The 18,507-nt window shown below is 44.1% G+C and overlaps 1 protein-coding gene across 1 annotated transcript in view; it reads left to right on the top strand.

The window, feature by feature from the left end:
* Positions 1 to 18,507, top strand: part of LOC139156205 (serine/threonine-protein kinase STK11-like) — a 97,339-nt gene that overhangs the window by 63,394 nt on the left and 15,438 nt on the right.

Genomic DNA, 18,507 nt, shown 5'->3' with positions numbered 1-18,507 from the left:
CTTGGAGAGGGGCAGCATACAAATCTAATAAATTATTATTAATTATTATTGCCACTCGGTACCAAAGTTTCAGTAGTTCCCCGACTCCCACCCCACCGTCATGGGATCACATTTTGAGCACTCCACAACCACCTACCTTTATGGCCATTTGCAGCTTCTGGAGTCATATAACTGCAATTTACAACATTTTTGCCGAAAGCCAGCATTTACTTCTCACTGTAATGGAGGTATATTTGTATGATGGAATAGAGCAACAGCAACAGCACTCAGACATATACCATTTTACAGTGCTTTACAGCCCCTCTCTTAAGCAGTTTACAGAGTCAGCATCTTGCCCCCAACAATCTGGGTCCTCAATTCACCCACCTTGGAAGGATTTGCAGAGATTCCTAGGAAGCAAACATAAACATACAGGAAGCCCTCGACTGAAGATGAAACTCAAATACTTTGGCCACCTAACAAGAAGGAAGGACTGCCTGGAGAAGAGCCCAATGCTGGGGAGGATGGAGGGCAAAAGAAGAAGAAGGGGACAACAGAGAACAAGATGGCTGGATGGAGTCACTGAAGCAGTCGGCGTGAGCTTAAATGGACTCCGGAGGATGGTAGAGAACAGGAAGGCCTGGAGGAACGTTGTCCATGGGGTTGCAATGGGTCGGACATGACTTTGCAACTAACAACAACAACAAGAACAACAAAGGGGTGACTTGATCGAAATTTATAAAATCAAGGCATGGGATAGAAAAGGTGGATAAGAAAAATTATTTTCTCTACCACACAATACTAGGACTAGGGGGCCCTCCCTAAAGCTCATAGGTAAGAAAGCGAGGACAAATCAAGGGAAATATTTCTTCACCCAGAGGGTCCTTGGTTTCTGGAATTCACTTCCAGAAGAGGTCATGTCAGCTGTCAGCCTTGATAGTTTCAAGGCAGGATTAGACAGATTCATGGATGCCAAGCATATAGATGGTTATTGAAACGGATGTCCAAGTGCTGCCTCTATGTTGGTTGGGTACCATTTGTTGGGGGTCAGGGGAAAGGGAGGGTCTTGCCTTCTCTTTTTGCTCAAGATCCCCATGGACAATCGTTGGGCCACTGTGGGCCACAGAATGCTGGACTCGATGGGCTTTGGCCTGATTCAGCATGGCTCTTCTTATGTAATAAATATATGGCTGGGAGAGTTGGGCCATAAGGAAGGCTGAGTGCCAAAGAATGGAGGCCTTTGAACTCTGATGCTGGAGAAGACTCCTGCGAATTCCCTTGGACTGCAAGGCCATCCAACCGGTCAGTCCTACATGAGATCCACCCTGATTGCTCTTTCCAAGGCCGGATCCTGAAGATGAAACTCAAATCCTCTGGCCAGCTAATGAGAAGGAAGGACTCCCTGGAGAAGAGCCTAATGCTGGGAACAATGGAGGGCAAAAGAGGAAGGGGACGACAGAGAACGAGGTGGCTGGATGGAGTCACTGAAGCAGTCGGTGTGAACTTCAATGGATTCCACAGGATAGTAGAGGACAGGAATGCCTGCAGGAAGTTGGTCTGTGGGGTCGCGATGGCTCAGAAACAACTTTGCAACTAAGAACAACAGCAAGCCTTCATCTTGTAACTGGTTGCTTGGCATCCATTAGACGTTACAATGGATCTCCCCAAAGCTACAGGTAGTCCTGTTTGACGGGGCCCAGGGGAAGAGCCTTCTCTGTGGCGGCCCCAGCCCTCTGGAACCAACTCCCCCCAGAGATTAGAACAGCCCCCACCCTCCTTGCCTTTCGTAAGCTCCTCAAAACCCGCCTCTGCCGTCAGGCATGGGGGAACTAAGATATTCTTTTCCCCCTAGGCTTCTACAATTTATGCATGGTATGTTTGTATGTATGATTGGTTTTATAACAAGGGTTTTTAGCTGTTTTAGTATTGGATTTTTACTGTTGTTAGCCGCCCCGAGTCCACGGAGAGGGGCGGTATACAAATCCAATAAATAAGAAAAAATGATAAGACGAATAAGTCCTCAAATTACAACAGTTCATTTGGTGACCATTCGAAGGTACAACAATTCTGGGGCGGAAATGACTTATGACCGTTTTTTACTCTTACAACCATTGTAGCATCCCCATGGTCACATGGTTTTACATTTGGACGCTTGACAGCTGATCTATATTTACGACAGTCGCAGTGTCCCGAGGTCGCATGATCCTCTTTTTGCGACCTTCTGACAAGCTTAGTCAGTGGGGAAGCCAGATTCACTTAGCGACTCTGTGACTACCGTAACAACTGCAGTGATTCACTTAACAAATGTGGAAAGAAAAGTTGTGACATGGGTCAGAGCTCACTTCACAAATTTCTCACGGCAACAGAAATTCTAGGCTCAACTGGCTAAAATAGATAAAAAGTTTACACCCAGATGTTGGAAGTGCAAAACAGAACTCGGCTCTTATTACCATTTATGGTGGCGGTGTGAAAAAGCAAAGAACTTCTGGGAAAAAAATTAAACATTGGCTAGAAGAAATCCTAGGGAAAAATATAGAAAACCCCCCAGATCTTTTCCTATTAGGAATAGTACGGCAAAAACTTGAAAAAAATCAGACCTATTTGATTCTGCACATAACAACCGCAGCAAGATTAATATTTGCGCAATATTGGAAAAATGAAAATGTACCGACAGAGGAAGATATAATAGAGAAAATAATAGTATGTTCAGAAATGGATAAACTAACACCGAAAATAAAAAATAAGGAAGAATCAGAATATTAGTTTGTTTGTTTGTTTGTTTGTTTGTTTGTTTGTTTATTGGATTTGTATTATAAATGTTGGGGCAAGTTCTACTGCTGGCTGGAGAAAAGGACAAAGTAATAAATGTACATTTAGTCATAACAATAGTTGTAGGAGTGAAAAAGGTGTTGTTGTTGTTTTTTAAAAAAGATATTTCTTGGTGACAAATGGGTTAAGGGAAAATAGATATGGGATTAGATATATAAATAACATCAATGTGTATACCACTGGTCTACAATAGAATAGAATAGAATTTTATTGGCCAAGTGTGATTGGACACACAAGGAATTTGTCTTGGTGCAGATGCTCTCAGCGTACATAAAAGAAAATATACATTTGTCAAGAATCATAGAAACATAGAAACATAGAAACATAGAAGACTGACGGCAGAAAAAGACCTCTTGGTCCATCTAGTCTGCCCTTATACTATTTCCTGTATTTTATCTTAGGATGGATATATGTTTATCCCAGGCATGTTTAAATTCAGTTCCTGTGGATTTACCAACCACGTCTGCTGGAAGTTTGTTCCAAGGATCTACTACTCTTTCAGTAAAATAATATTTTCTCATGTTGCCTTTGATCTTTCCCCCAACTAACTTCAGATTGTGTCCCCTTGTTCTTGTGTTCACTTTCCTGTTAAAAACACTTCCCTCCTGAACCCTATTTAACCCTTTAACATATTTAAATGTTTCGATCATGTCCCCCCTTTTCCTTCTGTCTTCCAGACTATACAGATTGAGTTCATTCAGTCTTTCCTGATACGTTTTATACTTAAGACCTTCCACCATTCTTGTAGCCCGTCTTTGGACCCGTTCAATTTTGTCAATATCTTTTTGTAGGTGAGGTCTCCAGAACTGAACACAGTACTCCAAATGTGGTCTCACCAGCGCTCTATATAAGGGGATCACAATCTCCCTCTTCCTGCTTGTTATACCCCTAGCTATGCAGCCAAGCATCCTACTTGCCTTTCCTACCGCCCGACCACACTGTTCACCCATTTTGAGACTGTCAGAAATCACTACCCCTAAATCCTTCTCTTCTGAAGTTTTTGCTAACACAGAACTGCCAATGCAATACTCAGATTTAGGATTCCTTTTCCCCAAGTGCATTATTTTACATTTGGAAACATTAAACTGCAGTTTCCATTGCTTTGACCATTTATCTAGTAACGCTAAATCATTTACCATATTACAGACCCCTCCAGGAATATCAACCCTATTGCACACTTTAGAGTCATCGGCAAATAGGCAAACCTTTCCTACCAAACCTTCCCCTATGTCACTCACAAACATATTAAAAAGAATAGGACCCAGAACAGACCCTTGTGGCACACCGCTTGTAACCTGACTCTGCTCAGAATACTCGCCATTAACAGTAACTCTCTGATGTCTATGCTTCAGCCAGCTTGAAATCCACTGAACTATCCAGGGATTAAGTCCAATCTTCACTAATTTATCTATCAGCTCTTTATGTGGAACCGTATCAAAGGCTTTGCTGAAGTCCAGATAGGCAATATCCACGGCTCCACCTTGATCCAACACCTTTGTGACATAGTCAAAGAACTCAATGAGATTAGTCTGACACGATTTGCCTTCAGTAAAGCCATGCTGATTTGGGTCCAATAAGTTATTGTTTTTTAGATGCTGATTTATCCTCTTTTTGAGTAGAGTCTCCATCATTTTAACTACAACTGATGTCAAGCTAACTGGCCTGTAGTTACCAGCTTCTTCTCTACTGCCCTTCTTGTGGATAGGCACAACACTGGTTATTCTCCAATCCTCAGGAACATCTCCTGTTAACAGGGATTTGTTAAACAAATCAGTCAGGGGGGTAGCAATGACAGATCTGAGTTCTTTAAGAACTCTGGGGTGGATGCCATCTGGACCCATTGCCTTATTTATCTTTAATCTTTCAAGTTTCATGTGGTACGACACTTAATGATTGTCACAGGGGTCAAATAAGCAATGAAGAAGCAATATTAATAAAAATCTTAGGATACAAGCAACAAGTTACAGTCATACAGTCAACATGGGAGGAAATGGGTGAAAGGAATGATGAGAAAAACTAGTAGAATAGAAGTGCAGATTTAGTAGAAAGTCTGATAGTGTTGAGGGAATTATTTGTTTAGTAAGTAGAGTGATGGCGTTCGGGAAAAAACTGATAAATACCGTATGTAAAATAGTTGTGCGATAGGTTGTGAGCACAATAAGAAATCTAACACAGATTTGCCACACAAATGTCCAATGTTTTTAAATGTCTTAGTTTGTGTGTCATGTTTATAAATAAAAACTTTTTTATAAAAAAGAAAGAAAGAAATTCTAGGCTCGAGTCTTAATGACTGTGACATTCACTTAACAACTGCCAGGTTTGTGTAATGGCTGCCATGTTCACTGCAAAAACAGCTGTAAAACTGGGTGCCGTCATAGTTTAACAACTGCTATGACTTAATTGCCATATTTCTGGGGGTTCAGTTGTGGTCATAAGTCGAGGATTGACGTTAGTGGTGGACAAATAGCTCTGTCCTTCTGAACGTCAAGGCTCTTGTCAAGAAGCTGCACTCCCTAAAAGTAGCTGTAGATGGCGCTGCACGATGGGCTAATTGAAATGCTTCCTGCATTAAACTCACTTTGCAAACAGATCTTAAATAGGAGCCAGTTTATTTCTTCTCCCTCCCTCTCTGATGACCCTGATACTTCTCTTTCCCTTACCACCATCCCATCTGAGTTATGTTATGGCTATTTTTGATTCTGCATATATTTCCTGTGGCTTTCCCCCCCCCCCTCCATCCTCCCTAGATGTGTCCTTCTTATATACTGAGATTGTTACAGGTAAAACTCGAATACCGCGTGCAAAAGTTCATTTATTTCAGTAATGCAACTGAAAAGGCGAAATGTAATATATGAGAGAGACTCATTACATACAAGGCAAGGTAATTCAAGCCATGATTTGTTATAATTGGGATGATTATGGGGTACAGCTCATGAAAAAACCAAACCCACAATCTCAGAAAATTAAAATATTATCATACAATCAATAAAACAAGAATTATACATAGAATGATATCGGGCCACTGAAAAGAATAAGCATGCATATGTACTTGAACCGAGTTTTGGTGCTTTTGGCAGTGTGGGCAGAAGGAAGCATGAAGTGGTCCAAAATCTCCTGGTAGACGGCTGTGTTGACCCTGGACTTAATGAAGCACAATAGACAACACCAGCAGATGACATGGCTCCCCAAATCAACACAGACTCTGGAAGCTTCACACTGGACTTCAAGCATCTTGCAGTGTGTGCCTCTCCATTCTTCCTCCATACTCTGGGTCCTTGGTTTCCAAATGAGATGCAAACGTTTCCACAGTCTGTGTTGATTTGAGGAGCCATGTCATCTACTGATGTTGGTCCACCAAAACCTGGTTCAATGACCATGGGATTACTGTGCTTGATTGGTCAGCAAACTCGCCTGACCTTAACCCCATGGGGCATTGCCAAGAGAAAGATGAGCGATATGAAACCGAGACAATGCAGAAGAGCTGAAGACTGTTATTGAAGCATCCTGGTCTTCCATAACACCTCAGCAGTGCCACAGGCTGATAGCTTCCATACCATGCCACATTGAGGCAGTAATTGTTGTTGGTAATGACCTTTAAAGCCCTACATGGCATTGGGCCAGAATACATCCGGAACCACCTTCTACCACATGAATCCCAGCGGCCGATAAGATCCCACAGAGTTGGCCTTCTCCGGGTCCCATCGACCAAACAATGTTGTTTGGTGGGCCCCAGGGGAAGAACCTTCTCTGTGGCGGCCCCAGCCCTCTAGAATCAACTCCCCCCAGAGATTAGAACGGCCCCCACCCTCCTTGTCTTTCGCAAATTGCTCAAGACCCACCTTTGTCGCCAGGCATGGGGGTAGTTAGGATATTCCTTCCCCTAGGCCATTACAAGTTATGCATGGTATGTTTGTGTGTATGTTTGGTTTTTATAATAAGGATTTTTAGTTGTTTTATTAAATTGGATTGTTACATGTTGTTTTTTACCATTGTTGTTATTTATTAATTATTTATTATTTGGCCCCTCTCCGAAGACTCGGGGCGGCTCACAGCAAGTAGTACAAATCATAAATAATCCAATCAGTTAAAATATTTAAAGCTTTAAAAAAAACCATATACTAACTAACAGACACACACACAAGTCTGCAGATAGGGGCGGCATACAAATCCAATAAATAAAATAAAATAAATAAATAAAATAAAAGGGGCCTAAATCAAGTACTGAGTACATAGGCGTGCTTATACTTTTCAGAGGTCCGATATTGTCCTATGTGCAATCCTTGTTTTATTGGTTATATGTAATATTCTAATTTTCTGAGATGGGGGATTTGGTGTTTTCATGAGCTGAACCCCATAATCATCACAATTATAACAAATCACGGCTTGAAATAGCTTGCCTTGCTTGTAATGAGTCTCTTTCATATATTACTTTTCACCCTTTAAGTTGCATTACTGAAATAAATGAACTTTTGCACAATACTCTAATTTTTCAAGTTTCACCTGTATATGAGGCTATGCCGGAGCTTTTTGCTAGCGGTCTCTAGCTTGACAGACTGGGTTTGTTTTGACTGAAGGACTCAGGGTGGTGAATGGCGTCTTAAAATGCAAACGTATCCCTTTCTGCCCCCCTTTCCCTCCCCTTCTCACCCCAATTTCCCATTGAATAAAATTAGAGGCTGCAAGAGCCCCATCCACCATCGTTTCTTCCCCAACACGCCTTCTGATTTTAAAAAACCCAGCTCAAACGGGACGATCTTGCCCTGCTTTGAGTAGGAGACTTCGCCTGGAGCTTTGGGCGAGGCTGTCAAGCTCTCCACAGTTCCCATCGCTCTCTGGGCTGGGCAGGTTTGCCATTTCCGTCAAAAAGGAGTGACGACAGCCGCGAGCTGTCACCAGCACCATAAGTGCTGCAGTCATTCTTTTACAGTTTCCCCCTAAGTGTGATCACCGCTTCTTTAGCTCTTGACTGGATGGTGGGGGATGGAAGGATTTATATTCCTTGCAGGCAGCTGGTCATTTGCATCCAGTCAACGAAGCAGTGGAAGTGATGTGCCGGTGCCTGGAGACTGTTGGGGTCTGGATGGATGTCAACAGACTCAAACTCAACCTGGATAAGACGGAGTGGTTGTGAGTTCTGCCTCCCAGGGACAATTCCATCTGTCCATCCATAACCCTGGGGGGGGGGAATTATTGACCCCCTCAGAGAGGGTACGCAACTTGGGCGTCCTCCTTGATCCACAGCTCACATTAAAGAACGATCTTTCAGCTGTGGCGAGGGGGGCGTTTGCCCAGGTTCGCCTGGTGCACCAGTTGCGGCCCTACCTGGACCGGGACTCACTGCTCACAGTCACTCATGCCCTCATCACCTCGAGGTTTGACTACTGTAATGCTCTCTACATGGGGCTACCTTTGAAAAGTGTTCGGAAACTTCAGGTCGTGCAGAATGCAGCTGCAAGAGCAATCATGGACTTTCCCAAATATGCCCGTGTTACACCAACACTCCGCAGTCTTCATTGGTTGCCGATCAGTTTCCGGTCACAATTCAAAGTGTTGGTTATGATCTATAAAGCCGTTCATGGCATCGGACCAGAATATCTCCGGGACCGCCTTCTGCCGCACGAATCCCAGCGACCGATAAGGTCCCACAGAGTTGGCCTTCTCTGGGACCCTTCGACTAAACAATGTCGTTGGGTGAGACCCAGGGGAACAGCCTTCTCTGTGGCGGCCCCGACCCTCTGGAACCAGCTCCCCCCGGAGATTAGAACTGCCCCCACCATCCTTGCCTTTCATAAACTTCTTAAGACCCACCTCTGCCGTCAGGCATGGGGGAATTGAGACATCTCCCCCGGGCCTATACAGTTTATGCATGGTATGTTTGTGTGTATGTTTTCTTTCAATAATGGGGTTTTTAGTGTTTTTTAAATTATTAGATTTGTTTTTACATTCTCTTTGTTATTGTCTTGAGCTGCCCCGAGTCTACGGAGAGGGGCGGCGTACAAATCTAAATAATAATAATAATAATAATAATAATAATAATAATAATAATAATAATAATAATAATCCTTTTAGGGCACTGATATGGCGAATCTTTTAGGCACAGAGTGGCTAAACACGTGTGCATGCATGTGTATGTGTGTGTGTGTGTGTGTGCGTGTATTCACACTTCAGAGCACCAGAAACCTGATGACCAGCTGCCCGCTACACATGCTGGAATCCTGACAACCATCTGGCTGAGCTGGGGTGACGGTGCGCATGCCCACAGAGAACGCTCTGCGTGCCACCTCTTGCACCCGTGCCATAGGTTCACTATCACGGTTTAAAGGGGTCCTTGAAGCACTTGGAGGTTTATCCGTCCCCTCAGGATGACCTGAGTGGTGCTCCTGGTTCCTGTAGTCTGCAATTTTTCTGCACCTCTCTCACTGTCTGGATGGGTGCTGCAACCCAACAAGACCGACACAGACTTCAGAGGAGAATCAGAACTGCAGAAAAAACAATGGCTGCCAACCTGCCTTCCATTGAGGAGCTGTAGACTGTATGAGTTAAAAAGGGGCCGTGAAAATATTTGCTGGACATAAACTGTTCCAACTCCTACCCTCAAAACGTCGCTACAGAGCACTGCACACCAAGACAACTAGAGACAACAACAGTTTTTCTCCAAACGCCCTCATTCTGCTAAACAAATAATTCCCTCAACACTGTCAAACTATTAAGTCTGGACTGCTATTAGTGCTAGTTTTTTCTCATCATCCCTATCACCCATTTCCTCCCACTTATGACTGTATGACTGTAACTTGTTGCTTGTCTCCTTGTTATTGATTGCTTCTTCATTGCTTACTTGACCCCTATGACAATCATTAAGTGTTGTACCACATGATTCTCGACAAATGTTTCTTTTCTTTTATGTACACTGAGAGCATCTGCACTAAGACAAATTCCTTGTGTGTCCAATCACACTTGGCCGATAAATAATTCTACTCTATTCCTCTGAAAATCCATTCCGACTCAATTACCAGCTGTATGCAAGGAGTATAAATCCTTCCATTCCCCACTGTCAAGCCAGAGCTGAAGAATCTTCTTGGATGAGAAGCGAAACATCTTCAAAAGCAAAAAACAAGAAAATCCAGTTGCCTTCTGACAAAGCTCCTTTGGAACCACCATGACCTGGATGACCGAGAGTCTCTACAGACCATTTCTTGGCTGTGCATTTCTTGGCTGTGCATGGGATTTTTTAAAGGAATCTTCTCCAACCCTCGAGTTCCAAAAGCCTCAGGAACTTTTTCTATCCTGCTTCTGCAGAATCCCAACTTTTGCTTCCATTGAAGGTCACAGGGGAAAAAAACATTAGCAATGGCTAATGCTCAATCTCATGATTCCGGTACCTCCGGAATCGCCTGCTACTGCACGAATCCCAGCGACCGATAAGGTCCCACAGAGTTGGCCTTCTCCGGATCCCGTCGACTAAACAATGTCGTTTGGCGGGGCCCGGGGGAAGAGCCTTCTCTGTGGCAGCCCCGGCCCTCTGGAACCAACTCCCCCCGGAGATCAGAACTGGCCTCACCCTCCCTGTCTTTCGTAAACTACTCAAGACTCATTTATATCGCCAGGCATGGGGGAGTTGAGATATTCCTTCCCCCTAGGCCATTACAAGTTATGCATGGGATGTTTGTGTGTATGTTTGGTTTTATAATAAGGGTTTTTAGTTGTTTTATTATTGGATTGTACATGTTGTTTTTATTATTGTTGTTAGCCGCCCTGAGTCTACGGAGAGGGGCGGCATACAAATCCAATAAATTATTATTATTAATTATTATTATCGTTCCTTTCCTTTGGAGCAGGGGTCTCCAACCTTGGCAACGTGAAGACTTGTGGACGTCAACTCCCAGAATCTGCAACTCGAGGAGTTGAAGTCCCCCAGCCTTAAAGTTGCTTAAAGGTTGCAGACCCCTGCTCCAGAGGACGGTTTTGATTTTCAGCTGTCCAGCAACTGGGGAGCATTCACCCACAATGTGGCTTCCCTCTCCCCCTCCTCTCCCTCCTTTCCTTCCTCTCCCTCCTCTTCCTCATTTTTCTTTCCTTCTCCTCTCCGTCCCCCCTTTCCCTCCTTCTTTTCTCCCTTCCTCTCCCCTCCTTTTCTCCCACTCTTCCCCCTCCTTTTCTCTTCTTCCTTCCCCCTCCCCTTATTTCCCCCCATCAACCCCTCCTTTTTTCCTTGTTCCTCCTCCTCTCCCTCCTTCCCCTTTTTCTTTCCTCCCCCTCCCCCTTTTCCTCCCCCCTCCTTTTCTCTCTCTCCTCCTCCTCTTTCTTTCCTTCTCATCCCCGTCCCCCCTTTCCCTCCTCCTTTTCTCCCTTCCTCTCCCCTCCTTTTCTCTTCTTCCTTCCCCCTCCCCTTATTTCCCCCCCATCAACCCCCTCCTTTTTTCCTTGTTCCTCCTCCTCTCCCTCCTCCCCCTTTTTCTTTCCTCCCCCTCCCCCTTTTCCTCCCCCCTCCTTTTCTCTCTCTCCTCCTCCTCTTTCTTTCCTTCTCATCCCCGTCCCCCCTTTCCCTCCTCCTTTTCTCCCTTCCTCTCCCCTCCTTTTCTCTTCTTCCTTCCCCCTCCCCTTATTTCCCCCCATCAACCCCCTCCTTTTTTCCTTGTTCCTCCTCCTCTCCCTCCTCCCCCTTTTTCTTTCCTCCCCCTCCCTCTTTTCCTCCCCCCTCCTTTTCTCTCTCTCCTCCTCCTCTTTCTTTCCTTCTCATCCCCGTCCCCCCTTTCCCTCCTCCTTTTCTCCCTTCCTCTCCCCTCCTTTTCTCTTCTTCCTTCCCCCTCCCCTTATTTCCCCCCCATCAACCCCCTCCTTTTTTCCTTGTTCCTCCTCCTCTCCCTCCTCCCCCTTTTTCTTTCCTCCCCCTCCCTCTTTTCCTCCCCCCTCCTTTTCTCCTCCTTTTCCTCTCCCTCCTTTCCTCTCTCTCCTCCTCCTCCTCCTCCTCCTCCCACCCTAATGCATTTTATTTCAGTCTGTGACTCTCCCTCACTTGGCCTGGAGCGAAGGGAACTGAACCAAACCATCCAGCCATCTGCCCTGGGTTTCGGGGAAGGCTCATTGCTCTCCCTCACCCCTGAGCCCCTCGGGTAGCACAAACTGCACTAATAATGAAAGGTGTGTCGAGTGGGAATAAAGCTGGAGATCAAAGTCCTCTCCCCAGCCAGATAGATGTGTGGGAAGCTTCTGACGCCAGAGCTAGCAACAGTTTCTTCCCTACGTGGTAAATATTTGGCCAGCTCACTTGCCGGAGATCAAATCTAATATTTTCTCAAAGCTTTCGTTGCCCTGGGGAAAAAAAATATCGGATGCTCTTTCTTGATGAAGTCCTGGTGACCCCTTGCAACGATGGCACATCTTTAAAAAAAAACACCATTTCCAGTCTAAAACGTAATTGTGCTTCCCAGGTTACTATTTAGAGGCATTTGTGCATAGCCAGTAAAAAATTAACTGGGAAGGGAGAGGCCTGTGGAGAGTAGCAAAGTAAGCACTAATAGCTTTTAAATGAAGAGGAGTGTCTGAGAGAGGCAAGCTGATTTTAGATAGGTTGGGAAATACTTTAAATATAGAAAAGGATCCTAGGCTAAGTGGAGAACTAAGCAGGTAAATAGGTATCAGGTAGTATCCTATAGTTCCAGATTAGAGTCCTCGGCTGGTTTTTTTTCGCCTCCTGACATCTTCGGTTGTAGAATGGCATCAGACCAGGATATCTGCGAGACCGCCTTCTGCCGCACGAATCCCAGCGACCGGTTAGGTCCCACAGACTTGGCCTTCTCCGGGTCCCGTCGACTAAACAATGTCGTCTGGCGGGACCCAGGGGAAGAGCCTTCTCTGTGGTGGCTCCGACCCTCTGGAACCAGCTCCCCCCAGAGATCAGGATTGCCCCCACCCTCCTTGCCTTTCGTAAACTCTTTAAAACCCACCTCTGCCGTCAGGCATGGGGGAACTGAGACATCTCCCCCTTGCCCATGTAGTTTTTGTGTATGATTCGATTGTGTTCGATTGTGATTTCTTTTTTGGACTTTTTAACCTAAAACTGTATTTTAGATTGCTAAATATTAGATTTGTTACTATGTACTGTTTTTTACCATTGTTGTGAGCCGCCCCGAGTCTGCGGAGAGGGGCAGCATATAAATCCAATAAATCTAATCTAATCTAACCGACGAAAGGACCCTTTGCTGCTGAAGGCTTAGGAAAAGATCAAGTAGATCCAATGCATTGGAAATACACTGGGTGTCTTCCTAGATCAGTGATGGCGAACCTATGGCATGGGTGCCACAGGTGGTACGTGGAGCCACATCTGCTGGCACGCAAGGCGCTGCCCTAGCTCAGCTCCAACATGCATGTTTGTGCCGGACAGCTGATTTTTGGCTCACACAGAGGCTCTGGGACGGCGTTTTTGGCTTCCAGAGAGCCTGCGGGGGGGGGGGGGGGGGGGGGGCGGCTTCCAGCAGGCATGGTTGGTAAATCCACAGTGATTGAATTTAAACATGCCTGGGATAAACATAGATCCATCCTAAGATAAAATACAAGAAATAGTATCAGGGCAGACCAGATGGACCATGAGGTCTTTTTCTGCCGTCAATCTTATCTCTCTCTTTCTCCCTATCTATCTATCTATCTATCTATCTATCTATCTATCTATCTATCTATCTATCTATCGGATTTGTATGCCGCCCCTCTCCGCAGACTCGGGGCGGCTAACAACAGCAGTAAAACAGTATAACAAAATCCAATACTAAAAACAGTTAAAAAACCCATTATATAAAAACCAATCATACATACAAACATACAATGCATAAAATTGTAAAAGCCTAGGGGGAAAGTGTATCTTAGTTCCCCCATGCCTGGCGACAGAGGTGGGTTTTAAGCAGCTTACAATCTTCTATGTAAGCCGCCCAGAGTCCATTTGGAATTGGGCGGCGTATAATAAAATAAATAAAGTGTGGATTGGCGGAACCCGGCTCATTGACCATAGCGCAGCTGCTTGCGTTCCTTAAGAGATGGGTAACACCAGGCAGCCATCCAAACCTCTCTCACTGAATCACAGGGCTGGAAGGGAAGGCCTTGGAAGCCTTCCATGCAGTCAGGGGTTCCTACGGGTATGGTCAGATAGCAAAATTTTGGTCAGCTACACTGGTAGCTGTACCGGTAGTAAAATTTTGATTATTGAAGCACCCGTCACTCTTTTCCACTCATTCATCGAGAGCTGTGATGGCGCAGTGGTTAGAGTGCAGTACTGCAGGCTGCTTCTGCCGGCTGCCTGCATTTAGGCACTTTGAATGTCACCAAGCTCAACGTCGACTCAGCCTTCCATCCTTCCGAGGTCGATAAAATGAGGAGCCAGATTATTGGAGGGAAATACGCTGACTCTGTAAAGCCCTTAGAGAGGGCTGTAAAGAACTAAGCAGTTTAGAAGCATCATAGAAACATAGAAGACTGAGGGCAGAAAAAGACCTCATGGTCCATCTAGTCTGCCCTTATACTATTTCCTGTACGGTATTTTATCTTACAATGGATATATGTTTATCCCAGGCATGTTTCAATTCAGTTACTGTGGATTTACCAACCACGTCTGCTGGAAGTTTATTCCAAGGATCTACTACTCTTTCAGTAAAATAATATTTTCTCATGTTGCCTTTGATCTTTCCCCCAACTAACTTCAGATTGTGTCCCCTTGTTCTTGTGGTCACTTTCCTATTAAAAACACTTCCCTCCTGAACCTTATTTAACCCTTTAATGTATTTAAATGTTTCTATCATGTCCACCCTTTTCCTTCTGTCCTCCAGACTATACAGATTGAGTTCATTAAGTCTTTCCTGATACGTTTTATACTTCAGACCTTCCACCATTCTTGTAGCCCGTCTTTGGACCCGTTCAATTTTGTCAATATCTTCTTGTAGGTGAGGTTGATTGATTGATTGATTGATTGATTGCATTTATATGCTGCTCACTCCAAAACGGACTCTGAGTGGCTAACAACAGTCATAAATACAATGCTAGTAAAAGGAGCAATAAATACATCAAAGTATTTACACATACATACATCATGAAAATCATTTAAAAATATCATTTTAAAAAAATAGATATTTATAGTCAACCGTTATTCCAGGTTGGAAAAGCCAGGTCTTAACGGCTCTCCAGAAGACTAGTAGGGAGGAGATAGTGTGAATCTCTGGGGGCAGTTGATTCCACAGGGTCGGAGCCACCACAGAGAAGGCTCTTCCCTGAGGTCCCACCAACCGACATTGTTTGGCGGACGGGACCTTGAGAATGCAGACTCTGTGGGCCTTTACTGGCTGCTGGGATACATGAGGCAGGAGGTGGTCCCGCAAATACTCTGGCCCCGAGCTGTTGCTGTTGCTCACTGTCAGAAAATTTCTCTTTTATTTTACGTTAGATCTCCTTTTAATTATCTTCCACCCATTACTTCTCGTCCTGCCTCCTGATGCTTGGAGAAGCGGTCAATCTTTTCGTTACCATGATAGTACTAGAAGACAGCTATCTTGCCACCCCTACGCCTTCTCCTCATTAGGCTACACATATCTAGTTCCCCTAGCCCTTCATTCCACGATTTAGCCCCCAGACCCATTATTGTTGTTGTTGTTATTGTTACTATTATTATTGCTATTACTGTTCTCCTCTGCATTCTTTCTAGGGTACAAGCCTTCTAACTTGGCAACTTTAAGACTTGTGGACTTCAAGTCCCAGAATTCTGGGAGTTGAAGTCTACAAGTCTTAAAGTTGCCAGTTTTGGGGACCCCTACTCTAGGACCTCAGCAACTTCACTCCTTTAAAAAGCAATCACAAATCTTTCCTCTTCTATCATTTCTCTTTTTTTTCTTTTCCTAGTTCATTTTAAGTCATAATTTAAAAAATTCTATATATTTTTAAATGTTTTAGATGTGTTCTTTACTTATTATCTTACAATTGATATATTAAAGTATTTTATAAATAATGATAAAGTTAGTTGTTGTTTTTTTCTTTTTTACTTATTATAAATATAAAGATGACTTCTACTTTGAGAGGAGCGATTGTTGCTCCACTAAATGTTACACGTAATGTATGTTTTGTCTGTCTTTGCAATTTAATAAAAAATATTTTTAAAAAAGCAATCACAAATCTTTGCTGGGGATCCCAAAGCGGCTTAGCTTATATTCAGAGTGGGCCTTCTCCGGGTCCCGTCAACTAAACAATGTCGGTTGGCGGGCCCCAGGGGAAGAGCCTTCTCTGTGGCGGCCCCGACTCTCTGGAACCAGCTCCCCCCAGAGATTAGAACTGCCCCTACCCTCCTTGCCTTTCGTAAACTCCTTAAAACCCACCTTTGCCGTCATGCATGGGGGAACTGAAACACCTCCCCCGGGCATGTACAATTTATGCATGGTATGTTTGTGTGTGTGCTTGTTGGTAAATGGGGTTCTTTTTAAATTTTTAAAATATTTTAAATTTATTTGGATTTGTTACGATTTGTTATATTTTGCTGTGAGCCGACCCGAGTCCGCGGAGAGGGGCGGCATACAAATCTAAATAATAAATAAATAAATTAAATAAATACTCAGATGCATAGACTTCTCCTCTCAATGTCCCCCAGGCAGCATGGCTCCCAATGAGAATGTAGGGAGTTGGTGTGAGCGCTCAGTGTGTTTGCCAGACTCAAAAAACGTATTTGCCTCTAGTGAGTTAGGAAACTGAAGCAATCAAGCATGGACCTTTTCCACAAGATAAGTACCTTCCTTACTGAGCAGAACGCATGACTTCTTGGGCAGAGAGCTAGTGACAACTAAGAGCCGGTGGTGGCCTCACAAAGCACTTAAGCCACTTGTTTATTTTGTCCCCATCATCGCCCGCAGTCAAGCCTCTTTTGCAAACAGCTTGAAGTGCTGCAGAATAAAAAGAAGGGAGCTAATGGAATGAGTAGGTATTTACTAGCTGGCCCTCTGAACCACTTTGGGCCTGCTGGGGGTGAAAATTAAATTTTCTTCTTCTTGGTTCTGCAAGGCAAGTTTAAAAGCAGCGGTATTTTAATTAACCTAAGTCTTGGTTTGTCGGACTTTTTTCTTTTTATATCTTGCCTGCCGAGTGCCCCAGCTGGCATCACCCCCCCCCCCCTCCGTGTAACTCCAGAATCTTGAAAACTCAGAAGAGATATTTCATTCTTTGTCAGGGTGTTCATGAACCGATATAAGGGTGATAGTCATTAGCTCAGATGGCTTGGTCAACAGATTAAAAGTGTTGGTTATGACCTATAAAGCCCTTCATGGCACCGGACCAGATTATCTCAGGGACCGCCTTCTGCTGCATGAATCCCAGCGACCAGTTAGGTCCCACAGAGTGGGCCTTCCCCGGGTCCTGTCAACTAAACAATGTCGTTTGGCAGGACCCAGGGGAAGAGCCTTCTCTGTGGCGGCCCCGGCCCTTTGGAACCAACTCCCCCCAGAGATTAGAATTGCCCCCACCCTCCTCGCTTTCTGTAAACTTCTTAAAACCCACCTCTGCCATCGGGCATGGGGGAACTGAGATATTCTTTCCCCCTAGGCCTTTACAATTTACGGATGGTATGTCTGTATGTATGTTTGGTTTTTATAATAAGGGGTTTATTTATTTATTTATTTATTCATTTAAATACGTTAAAGGGTTAAATAAAGTCCAAGAGGGAAGTGTTTTTAATAGGAAAGTGAACACAAGAACAAGGGGGCACAATCTGAAGTTAGTTGGGGGAAAGATCAAAAGCAACGTGAGAAAATATTATTTTACTGAAAGAGTAGTAGATCCTTGGAACAAAACTTCCAGCAGACGTGGTAGATAAATCCACAGAAACTGAATTTAAACATGCCTGGGATAAACATATTTCCATCCTAACATAAAATACAGAAAATAGTATAAGGGCAGACTAGATGGACCATGAGGTCTTTTTCTGCCCTCAGACTTCTATGTTTCTATATTTCTTTGTGGCAGCCCTTCAAATATTGGGAAGACCGCTATCATGTCACCACTAGGTCTGTTGGTGATTCCTCACCCAAGTAGAGCCCCATGTTCAGAAGCAATGTACCACCAAATACCACTTGTTGGAGAAACAGTCCTTTGGGGAGATTGGTTGGGTCCAGCAGGTGTGGGTTTTTTTAAAGAAATTGTGTGGGTGGGAACAGCCAAGGTTCTTGAAGTGTATGTCATATGCCTGCCTCTCTTCTTTCCCCCAAAAAAGTTTTGAAATGATCTTGGAAACTTTTTAAAGCTCATTCCTGTCGGATGATGCACCTGTAGTCTGCGGAGAGGGATGGCATATAAATCCAATAAATCTAATCTAATCTAATCTGTACAGTATATTGAGCTGCCCTCCCCCAAAATGGTACCCATCAGATAATGTTCCAACTACATCTCCCAGAATTCCAAGCTCAGCTTAGCTTAGTCCGAGTTCAATTTATTGTCATTACACCTCGTGCAATGAAATTAAATGCCATCTTCAGTGTACATCATAACTATAAAAGTAAAACACAAACACACATCCTTTGCATTCAGCACAATTGAATTGAAAATCCCTGATATTGCATTAATATTTCACTGTGCAGCAGAGTTTCAATATAGTAACTGCTCTGGGATAGAAGCTGTTTTTCAGACTTTTTGGGCTTGATTTTATTATCTGTACTGTCCAGGCCAGATGGTAATAATTCAAAAACAGTG

The sequence above is a fragment of the Erythrolamprus reginae genome, unplaced genomic scaffold, assembly GCF_031021105.1.
Source record: "Erythrolamprus reginae isolate rEryReg1 unplaced genomic scaffold, rEryReg1.hap1 scaffold_99, whole genome shotgun sequence".
Taxonomy (NCBI): Eukaryota; Metazoa; Chordata; class Lepidosauria; order Squamata; family Dipsadidae; genus Erythrolamprus; species Erythrolamprus reginae.
The sequence above is the reverse complement of the archived record's forward strand: the minus strand, read 5'-3'. Positions and strand labels throughout refer to the sequence as shown.